The following is a 12011-nucleotide window of genomic DNA, read 5'->3' on the forward strand; positions in this document are numbered from 1 at the left end:
TTCTATTCTATATGGAACAGATATTTTACGAGTATCGCCCGTTAAAAGGGGTCCCGGGTCGTTCACATATTACGGAATCAATATTTTGACAATTTTTACCCCCCTCAGCTCCGTAATCAACCGTAATCAAGACCGAACGCGAACCCCCCCCCCATATTACGTTATCAAGGTTTGACAATTGACTCCCCCCCGTAATCAAGACCCAACCCCCTCCTATATTACTTACCTGGGGACCTCAGGCTATCATGTTCATATAGAGATTAGGCGGAATGACAGGCTGAGCGCGGCCCAGTAACTATATTACATGTTCATGTTAAGCTTGCTCTAACCAGAGCCCTCTCGCTTGCAGTAGCGCGCGACCGCCGTAGGCGGCAAAAGAAACAAGCGCGTCACGCAGTACGCGTAGACACAGTTTTTTACTTTCAACACTACTATATAACAAATAATTTGAGGTATGACACGAGGAGATACGGCACGAAAACGAAATGTCAAGAAAAGTCCAGAGAAAACTGGTGCTACAGCAGAAACGGATGTAACTGAAGATGAAGGAGACCGTAGTTGTGAATGCAGAAGGTATATCGCAGAGGAGTTTTCATTAGCTTGTGCAACCTGTGATATGTACTGGCATTATTGCTGTGTTGGACTGACAGGTCTGACACAAGAAGAAGGCGACCATCTGTCTAACTGGCGTTGTCAGAATTGTTTTATATCACCTTACATAAAAAGCAAAAGGACTCAGACCTCGAACCCTGATAATGAAGAAACAAAAATACTAAGGAATGTTATTAGGCAGGAACTTGAGGCTCTTACACCTTGTATCAGAGGGGTTGTTGAAAACGCAGTGAACGAGAACATTCCAACTAACTTTGAGTCTGAAAAACCTAAAGAAATATCAAAGATAGTGAACCAGGCTTTCCAGTCCTTCGCTGATGTTACTGCAAATAGTCAGAAGAAAGTTATGGAAGAAATGAGCCTACAGCAAGCTTCACAAAGTGTTGTCAGTAAAGTTCAGACAAAGATGCACACTGATGCATATGAGCGAAATTTAAGGAAGCTCAATCTGTGTGTTTTGAATGTACCAGAGAGCAAGAAAGCTAACTCCAAGTTACGCCAGGAAGAGGACTCAAAGTTCTGCAAGGAGACACTAAAGATTGAAAAAAGTGACTTTATCAGTTGCCATCGTGCAGGTAAAGTGGATCCAGGTAAGCCAGACTCCTGTCGGCCATTGATCATCCAGACAGCTGACGAGGAGTCAGTTAACTATTATTCCAACCATGGCAAGGGCTGGAAAGAGTCATCATACTGGATAAATCTGGATCTCTGCAGAGCAGACCGAGAGATCCGTTTTTTAGCCAGAGAAGAGAGGAAGAAGAGGCAGGAAGAAGCAGAGAAGGAAAAGACAGAGAAAAAGGTGGAGAAGAAGTAAATAGCAGTGATAAAGAATGTAGTCAGCCCATGAATATTTTTTATACTAATGCTAATGGACTATTTAATAAAATTGATGAACTAAAATGTATTCTATCAGTTTATAAATCCATTCATGTAATCTGCATTACAGAAACTCATTTTAATAGTGATATTTTAGATGCTGAAATTTTTATTGAAGGTTTTAGTATGTTTAGAAAAGACAGAGATTTTAAAATCGATAACTCCACTAGCAACATAAGTGGAGGTGGAGGTTCTATTATTTATATTAAAAACAGTTGCAATGCTTCATTAGTGAGCTCATTTTTAAAAGCACCAGACTCTTTAGCTATTAATGTCAATACCTCTGGTGGATTGATTAGTATTTGTTGTATTTATAGGTCTACATCTTTGAATTTAAAACAGAATAATATGTTATTATCTTGCATCAAGAACATATCTAGTGAAAAGAATGTTTTTGAAACCATTATCATAGGAGATTTTAACCTACCTAATGTATCTTGGGAAACTGGTAGTGTAAATAGTGGTATTTCTAGTAAGAATCAGGTTTTAATGATTCAACAAAAGTATATTGATTTATTTAATGACAGTGGTTTGACGTGGTACTTTACTAACGAAACAACCAGAAGACGGCTTGTGAAAGATACTCTCCAGGAGAGTCTTCTTGATCAGGTTTTGTATACAAATGATGCTCTTGTCAACGGTTGTAAGATCGTTTCTCCGCTTGGCAAAAGTGATCATGTTGGGATACTAGTCGAACTGGTTGTTTCGCCCAATACTAACAAAAGTCCCAAACAAAAGATTTTAAAGCCTATTTGGGGTAAGATTTCCTCAGAAGAGTTATATAACTTTAGTATGAATAATATTGACTGGGATTATAGTTGTACAAATAATGTTCAAGATATGTGGGTTGAACTACATGGTAAATTGGAGTCTGTTGCTGCAGCTGTCCCAGCTGCTTCGGTTTATCTCGACAACAGACCTGTCAAGTTGCCATGGAGTACAACTTCACTTAAAAGAATGAGGAAGAACAAGGACAGAGCATGGGCTGAATTCGATATTAATCCTTCGGATATTAACTTTAGCTGTGCAAATAGCAAGCAGCGTATTTTTGAGGTGGCAGAAATTAAAGCTAAAGTAAATTATGAAAAGAAGATTACATCTAATTTAAAACAGAATTGTAAATCTTTTTACTCGTATTTGCGTAATAAACGTCAAGTTAAGTCAAGTGTTGTTTCTTTAGATAGAGGAGATGGTACACGCACAGATAGTTCATCTGAGTCAGCTGAGGTACTTGCTAGTGCCTTTAGTTCTGTGTTTGTGCGTGAACCACCTGGCCCTCTTCCCCAAAATGAGAGTTATAACAAAGAGGTTATTGATGATATGGAAATTAGCAGTTCTGATATCAAGAAGCAGCTTTTAAAGCTTAATGTTTTTAAAAGTTCTGGTCCGGATGGCGTTCATCCATCATCCAAAGTTGTTGAAATCCTTAGCATACGATGAAAAGTTTGTTGAAGCTGTAACTAAATTATTTGTTAAGTGTTCAGAAACAGGAGTCCTGCCTGACATTTGGAAGACAGCATCTGTTGTAGCATTGTTCAAAAAGGGTGTTAAATCTGATCCCTTAAATTATAGACCTGTCTCATTAACTTGTATTTTGTGCAAAGTGTATGAAAAGTTGGTGAGGGCACATTTATTAACATTTTTAGAAGAACGAATTTCAAAGCATCAGCATGGATTTGTGAAGGGTAAATCTTGTCTATCTAATCTCTTAGAGACATTTGATAATATTCTTGATATTTTAGACGAAGGTGCTCCTGTCGATCTTTTGTATTTTGATTTTAGTAAAGCTTTTGACACAGTCCCCCACTTTAGACTTCTATCTAAATTGGAGGGGTTTGGGGTCAAGGGAAAAGTTTTAGATGTTATAAAAGACTTTCTGACAGACAGAACCATGAGGGTTTGTGTAGAAGGACAATGGTCTGAGGTGAAACACGTGTTATCTGGTGTTCCCCAGGGGTCAGTATTGGGTCCTTTGCTATTTATTCTTTATATAAACGATTTACCTGACAATGTTAAAAATAAGATTAAATTATTTGCAGATGATCTCAAGTTAGTTTGTAATGCAGCTAACCATAGAAGTGTATCTGATGATATTTTAGAACTCGAAATTTGGGAGAGTATTTGGCACTTAAACTTCAATCCTGCCAAGTGTAAAGTAGTCCATATTAATCTGAATAACAATCCTAACTCGAATTATATTGTAAATGGAGTAGAACTAGAAGTATCTGCACAGGAAAAAGATTTGGGGGTTATTACCCATAGCTCCTTGCTTTGGAATGAACAGATAAAAGCATGTATTTCTAAAGCAAATCGTATGATCTGCTGGATTGTAAGGAACTTAGTTATTAGAGAAAAGGTTGTAATGATAGCTATTTATAAAGCTTTGATAAGACCTCATCTTGAGTATTGTGTCCAATTGTGGAATCCAGTTGCGGCTCATGGAAGTTGGGGGACTGTTTTGGAGCTGGAGAGCGTCCAGAGGCGGTTTACCCGTCTTATTGATGAGGTGGGTACTCTTCCATACAGCTGCAGACTGGATATCCTCAATTTGACAACGCTGGCAGAGCGGCGAATACGTGGGGACCTTATCGAAGCTTTTAAAGTAACTAGTGGTTTGACTGAATATGGATCGGGTTTGTTCAGAATGAGCAGATCTGGTCTTAATCTAGTTTCAACCAATAGGTGTAATAAGAGTGTAACTAAAGTTAAGAATCTCCAGTCTTCTTTTCTTCCGGAGCAAGTCATTCCTTACTGGAACAAACTCCCTTCAGATGTCAAGAACTGCTCGACAGTTTTAAGCTTTAAAGTTAGATTGGAAGGATTTAAGAAAGAAATGATTTCTAAAAACAGTGTAAATGATTTTTATTTTTGGAATGTTTCGAATGAAGTTTTAGGGAAAATTGAAGGACCCAGTTATTTAAGCAATAAGGAGACACATAATGAATATCTTTGGTTTCATCCTTTTGTGGCAAAGAAGCGTTTCATAAATCTTTATTCCACTGGGAAGTATTAATGAATTATTTATAGATAATGTATTAGATTTTATTAATTAATAAAATTGAATTTGATAAATTATTAATGTTGATGGAAAAATATATTTATTTAAATTATTTTTTTATTTAGTGCAATGATATTTTGTAGACACTTGTGATGATGTTATGTCATAATCTTTACTTACTTACTTACTTACTACTTACTTACTTACACATGGCTATGTGAAATGTTAAGCCATTTATCTATTAAAAGCTATCACAACGGATTTATGAATGAAATAATCGCAACGCACGAAAATTTGGATTACATAATTAACGAAAATTGTCCAATTGGTATTTCGAAAATCGGTAAAAAATTAAAATTTTGATTAAGTAATCAACGACCAAACCCCCCCCCCCCTGTAATCAACCGTAAGCATTTGAAAACCCCCCTCGGCTGATTACGTAATATGTGAACGACCGCTAATAAGGTGTTAGGTGTAAGGAAAAATAAATAAACTATAAGCTGTAAGCTAAGGGACAAATTTGAAATTAAATATTATTTTCTTGAAATTGTTGTTTTCTTGATGCTTGAGTAATTTTCATTATGGGACTTTACTGTCATTCCGCCGAATCTCTATTTATTTATGAACATGATAGTCTGAGTTTCCCAGGCAGGCTACTAAATTTTTTGTAAAGTAGAGTATCATTTTCAGAGTAAATTCAGAGTCAGAGTAAGGTAATATGGGACCAAGTACAGTCCAAAAATACTGCCTACTGTGTCAGTTTCGGGAGTTACCGACACCTACTGTAAATAATGCTTTGAGCTCTCAGATCGTATTGGATCAATTCTGAATGGCTCTTACTAAATCGCTCGCCCAAAAATTTCACGTGACTTTGGTTTTTTTGGTTTTGCAGCCGTACAAAACGTACATACATACATACATGCTACATGAAGAGGTCTCCTCCTAGTCGTTGGAGTGGCCTGCATCACACACATCTCTTCTACGGCGTAACATGTTCCTCCATTCCACTCGCTTTAGAGCCAACTGTTTTACTGCATCTCTGCTGATGTTATCGACACCTGTAAATTCAGCCGCATCCTCGAGTACACAGGCCATCCAGCCTTTGCGGGGTCGTCCTCTCAGTCTCTTTCCATAGTTTGGTTTCCAATCCAGTAAGAAATTGTGAAACTGCGTCTCTGGCATTCTGACAACATGTCCGTACCACCTTAGTCTAGCCGCACCGATGAAAGTTTCGATAGACTTAATTCCAGCACGCCTGAGAACTTCTTCATTGGAGACATGGAAGAACCACTTTATCTTCAAGATTCTTCTCAGGGAGGTCAGATGGAAGACCTCAAACCGTTTCATCTGCTTCTTTGTTGTGTTCCACACTTCGGCTCCATATAACAGAATAGTAATAACAGCAGCCTTGTAGATACGGATCTTGGTAGGCGTTCTTATAGTTCGATTGTTCCATATCTTCCAAAGCTGATGGAACGCACCATTAGCACGCTGGATCCTGATGTCAAGATCTCGGTCAATGGTACCATCCCCACTGATGTTGGCACCAAGATAAACAAAGTTGCTGACCTGTTCAACAGGTTCTCCCTCCACTGTTAGCTTTATACTGTCTCTTTCGGTGTAAGGTCGCTGGGACGCACACTTGCTGATCGCCATGCATTGTGTCTTTTTAGCGTTGATCTTCAACCCAGCATAAGAGGTGTAATAAGCTATAAGATCAGTGGACTCTTGCAGCCCTTCTTCAGTATTGTCCATCACTGCCAGATCATCAGCATAGTCACTGTCCATGATAACTTTTTCATCTGCACCCTTTAGTTCCTTTTGCAGTACAGCACCATGACTGATTGCCTTGTGAACCTCGGCCAAAAAGATTCCAAAGTTCAGACAAAAATTAAATACAGGGGGGCCCTGGATATCACCCTGTCCAGTGCCCGAATTAACAGAGAACCAGTCAGACATTTCACCATTAACCCTGACAGCACGCATGGTTCCGTTGAAGAATGCCTGAAAGATTCTAACATATACTTTCAGCACTGCTATATAACAAATAATTTGAGTTCAGGGAAAGTATGTCGTAATTCCCTCAAAGGGGTGCCGTAAGTTTACACGTTGCTTTAACAGCTGATTGTTTTGACCTTTGCTGGCTGTTTGTTTTAACTTTTGCTGAGTATGGGTGACAACAACAAGAGTAACAAGAGAGCCTCATCTAATACCAATATGTCACGAATTCCTTCCCCTGCAGACAAAAAGGCAAAGTCCCGGATCAAGAACAACACAGGACTAGAGGTGAAGGGAAAAGATGGATCTTGTGAGAGTATTGTTGTAGACAGTGATGTAACACTCCCAAAGATTGACAGTTCACACAGGGACAAGACAAAATGTCCATGCAATAAGTCAATATCGTCATGGAAGATTGACTGTGTAAAGTGCAAGCAATATTGGCACATAGATTGTCTAACTATGAACGGACTCAATCAGAAAAACGTCAACAGCATGACAAATTGGCACTGCCCCTTTTGTTTGGTTTCACCAATTCCCACACTCGAAACTGCTGCAGATGTGTGTTATGTGTGTAGGAACACTCTGACACTTCAAAAATCTAACAGTCAGTGTGAGACAGCTATTGCCACAGAGAAGCTTAATACCATCACAGCTTTTGGTGAAAAGCTTGCCAAGGTTGACTTTGACAGTCTTAACGACAGCATTGCCGCCATCCAGAACCTTGACCTCCATATCAAGCACCTACTGGTTAGTGACAAGGGCACTGCTCCAGCATGGGTTGAAATGATGGAAGGAGATCTAAAGCAGCTGAAAACTTCAGTTGACTCTGGACTCGGAAAGGTTTCTGAGACTGATAGTGGCCTAACAGAACAGATTAGAGTGTTGAACAAGCAGCTGCAGGATTTCTCTATTCCTCAAGTAAGTACTCAATCTTCATCCAAGACCAATGATCTCATGGAAAAAATAGAGAAGAATCTCCATGAGCTAAATTCCAAGCAGTCTCTGGAGACGAATCAGGAGCTAACAGCCATTAGACAGTCTTTGAACACTCTTGAGCGAAATTCTTTGGCTTCTTCTGACCAACTTACCAATTCTTCACTTGCCCCTGGCCCAGATCTAATAGCTAATGAGCATCTCCAATCAGGAGAAGAACCAGTCGTAGGCGCTATAGAAGAGTTTATTACCACAGAAGAGCAGGAAACTCTCCTCCTTGCCTGCCAATCACTTGACGAGGATTTTGTTGTGGAGGGAGCTCGTGCTGTGTATTCTTTGGGAGAACCATACAAGTATAATGGCTCCAAGTCATCCAATGGCCAAATAGCTTCAACTAGCTTCTCCAATCTAATGGACAAAATCAATGGTGCATTCTGTAGTGGTGAAAAACCGAAGATCAATAGCCTGCTGATCAACCGCTTCAAAGAGGATGGCTCCCTACCGAAACACTCTGATGATGAAGCTACCATCCACCCTGAATCCGAAATTTTCACTGTGTCTATTGGAGGCCAGTGCAACATCAAATTCTTTGATAAGAAGACGGATCATATGGCTCTTGACCATACATGTGTGCCAAGATCCATGTATCGCATGACTCGACGTAGCCAAGAGTTCTACAGCCACTGTATCGAGGATGGGGCAATAACTGGTGGGGTGAGATACAGCCTAACTTTTCGTTCAGTTAGCTTTAGGAACAGGAACTCTACATGCATCATCGGAGACTCTCATACTGGTGGTCTCAAATTCGGGCTGGACCCCAAAAAATCATTTGGGCAGTGGCTCCCCGGAAAACAGTATTTTGCTCCGGTAGTGGGGGATATAAATCCTACAGTTTCATGTGGATACAGGAATGTTCTCTTGATGTGTGGTATAAATGATATCAGGAAACCTGAGATCAAAAATACCGCTGATATAAAGAACAATGTTTTTACACCATTTGTTCAGAAAGTAGAAATGATCCAAGCGCTTAACCCCAAAGCGAATATATTTGTGTGTCCGCTGCTGCCAACCAAACTCGTTGAGCTAAATCGTAAAGTTGTACATTATAATGAATTAATTTTTAAGGAGCTGCTTCATTCCAACTTTGGTGTGACTTTGGTACCTGGTTTTGACATGTTCTGTGATGAGGCTGGGCTCCTAAGCCAGCAATTCTCTAGGAACATTGGACGAAACCAGAGACCGGACTATTTACACCTCAATTGGAGTGGTACAGCAAAACTGGGGGTTCTTATACGTGATACAATACTTTTAAGGATGAATGGAGGGACTGATAGAAGGAAGAAGAGATCGGATAAAGTTGACAGTCGCTTATACTCCCAGACGATGGGTGGTTCCTCTCCTGCTGCTGCTGCGACTCAACAAGGGGAAGGTTACGTACCGTACCCATGAATAAATTAACCAAAGAGGTATGCCCTGTCTGTACAAAATTCATTTCCATTGGCCAATTCATTGCTGAATGTTGTAGGTGTGACTGTGCTATGCACCATAAATGCTATACTAAATCCAGTACAAACAAAATATATGAAGATTTTTACTGCCCTAACTGTGTACACTTAGCAAGTACTCGTTACAATCCGTTTATATATGAAGATACTGACTCTGAAAATAATAGTACTGACATTGATGAAACACTTGTAAACATCAACCGATTACTCAATAACTGTAACCCATATAGTGTTAAAGAATTTAATAAAACATTTTGCAACCAAATGAACGAGTACTCATCATTATTATTTCAAAATATCGATGGTAATAAATCTAACTTTGATACTCTGGCAATAGAACTACAGAGATATATGAAATTTTCGATCATTGCTTTAGCAGAAACAAATGAAGGCCCCGAATTAAGTGACCTTTACCAACTGACTGGATACAATAGTTTCTACCAAAACACTTTGCAAGATAAAAGAAAAGGCACTGGAGTCGCTCTTTATGTATGTGATACCCTCAGTGCTACAGTAAATGGCAATTTGTCCCATATATCTGAAAACCTAGAAACTCTATTTGTTACGATAAGCAGCAAGAATACTCCGGTCACTGTTGGTGTAGTTTATCGCCCTCCAAGTGGTGATGTAAATGTTGCATTATTAGAACTCTCAGCAATTCTCGATAATTTGCCGAAATGCAGTTACCTGGCAGGTGATTTCAACATTGATCTACATAATAAGGATAATGCGATTGTAAAACGTTATGAGGAAGTCCTGTTCAGTAGAGGATTTTTCCCCCTAATATCTCTGCCAACTCATGAGAAGCCAGGTTGTAAAGCATCATGTATTGACAATATTATAACTAACGATGTAGAGAGTATAATAGCCTCAGGCACACTTACTGATCGTATATCCCACCACTCACCAGTCTTTCAAATATTTGAAAAGAGTATGGGATCCACTAAGAGTAACCTAAAATATAAACAGTATTACGACTACTGTAAGTCTAATGTTACCTCTTTTGTAAAGGACTTGGAACATGAATTAGAGAATAAAGTAATTGACAACTTCACAGTATTTCATGATGTTTTCAAAAGTAGTATCGATAAAACGTGTAAGTTGGCAACCCCTAAGTCTTCCAAAAGAACTACACAAAATAACCCATGGATCACACCTGGTCTTATAGCCAAAATCAACCATCAGCACCAACTCTATGACAATTGGGCTAAAGTTAGAAAGAAAAAATGTAAACTTGGTGAAACTGATTATAAAGGTGGAACATGTCAATGCTTGAAATGTTGTGAAAAACGTTCTAGATACAAAACTTATAAGGATTATAGAAGGATGGTTAAAAAAGATCGCAAAGATGTTCAAACTAAGTATTTTATGGGAAAATTTGCAGACACAAACGGTAATAGTAAGAAGACATGGGAACTGATTAATCAAATACGAGGCAAACAGAAACGGCAAATAAAACCACTGTTTACTATAAACAATGAGAAGATAACCAATCGTAGAGTAATAGCCAATGAATTTAATAAGTATTTTGTTTCTCTAGCGTCTAATTTAAACGGGGCATATAATGAAATTGGAGAACTAACTATTAACAATCTTCCTAGTTTTTATGACTACCTGCCTAGAGCAAACACGTCCAGTATTTTCATGAATGACTGTACAGCTGACGAGGTTAGAATGATTATATCTGAACTGAAGAATGGGAAGTCATCCGACATCCCAATACATGTAGTTAAAGAATCGTCTAAAGTGATCTGTCCTATACTATCTTTATTATACAGTGAATGCATGAGGAATGGAGTATTCCCAGATGATTTAAAGACTGGGAGAATCAGTCCGATCTACAAGAAGGATAATGAGGAATTGCTGGAAAACTATAGGCCAGTATCAACCTTAGCTGTTTTTGGTAAGATATTTGAAAAAATTATTTACAACAGACTGTATAGCTTCTTTCAGTCCCAGAAAATGATTTACGAGAACCAGTACGGATTTAGAAAAAATCACTCCACAAGCCATGCCCTCAACTCCTCAGTGAATTACATAGAATCCTGTCTTAGCAAAAAACTGCATGTACTTGGAATATTTATTGATCTATCTAAAGCGTTTGACACGATCTCACATGAAAAACTACTTAATAAACTAGACAACTATGGAATACGTGGAAACGCCAATAGACTCATCGCTAGTTATCTCTCTAACAGATATCAATATGTCTCTGTACTGGGCGAAGAGTCTGACAAGCTGCCTGTTCTCTTTGGAGTTCCCCAAGGCTCTTGTCTCGGACCCTTGCTATTTATAATATATGTTAACGACTTATTTAGAACAACTGATCTGGGCAAGTTCATACTATTTGCAGATGACACAAACATATTCGTAGTAGATGAATGTAGAAAAAAACTGTATGAAAGAGCAAACGAAATTCTTCGTTTGTTACACCAGTACATGAAATGCAACCTATTACATATAAATATAAAGAAATGCTGCTACATTCACTTCAATCCGTCACGTACAGCTACTGATAATGAGGCAGATAACGAATCAGAATATATACTAACTCTGAATAATACGGTAATAAAGCGAGTTAAAGAGACCAAGTTTTTAGGTGTTATTATTGACGAAAAGCTAAAATGGGATGTTCAAATAAGAGCCCTCAACTCGAAACTTAGGTGTGAGATCGGAAGACTCAGTAGAATACGACACGTTATCCCAAAAAAACACCATAAAGAATTGTACCACACGTTATTTGAGTCACACCTAAGATTTGGAATATCGGTATGGGGTGGGTCGAGTAACAATATGCTTCAACCTATCTTCATCACTCAGAAAAAATGTATCAGAATACTATTTGGTGACCTTGAAGCATATCTAGATAAATTTAGAACATGTGCCAGAACACGTTGTATAGATGAACAAATCCTAGGAAGGGAATTCTTTGAAAAAGAGCATACAAAGCCGTTGTTTAACAAGAACGGCCTTCTTACCGTCCACAACCTCTACAAATACACATGTCTATTAGAACTGTTCAAAATTGTCAGATTAGAATCTCCAATCTCACTCCTATCTTTACTCCACAGATCACCATCACAAAG

General features: G+C 38.6%; 1 protein-coding gene across 1 annotated transcript in view; it reads left to right on the forward strand.

Annotated features, from left to right (window-relative positions):
* Positions 1-426: 426 nt before the first annotated feature.
* Positions 427-12011, forward strand: part of LOC134811587 (major vault protein-like) — a 30629-nt gene continuing 19044 nt past the window's right edge. Inside the window, 1 exon segment of the mRNA XM_063818559.1 lies at positions 427-452. The gene's annotated coding sequence lies outside the window, so the exon portion shown is untranslated.

The sequence above is a fragment of the Bolinopsis microptera genome, chromosome 2 (genome assembly GCF_026151205.1).
Source record: "Bolinopsis microptera isolate Bmic1 chromosome 2, MBARI_Bmic_1.0, whole genome shotgun sequence".
NCBI lineage: Eukaryota > Metazoa > Ctenophora > Tentaculata > Lobata > Bolinopsidae > Bolinopsis > Bolinopsis microptera.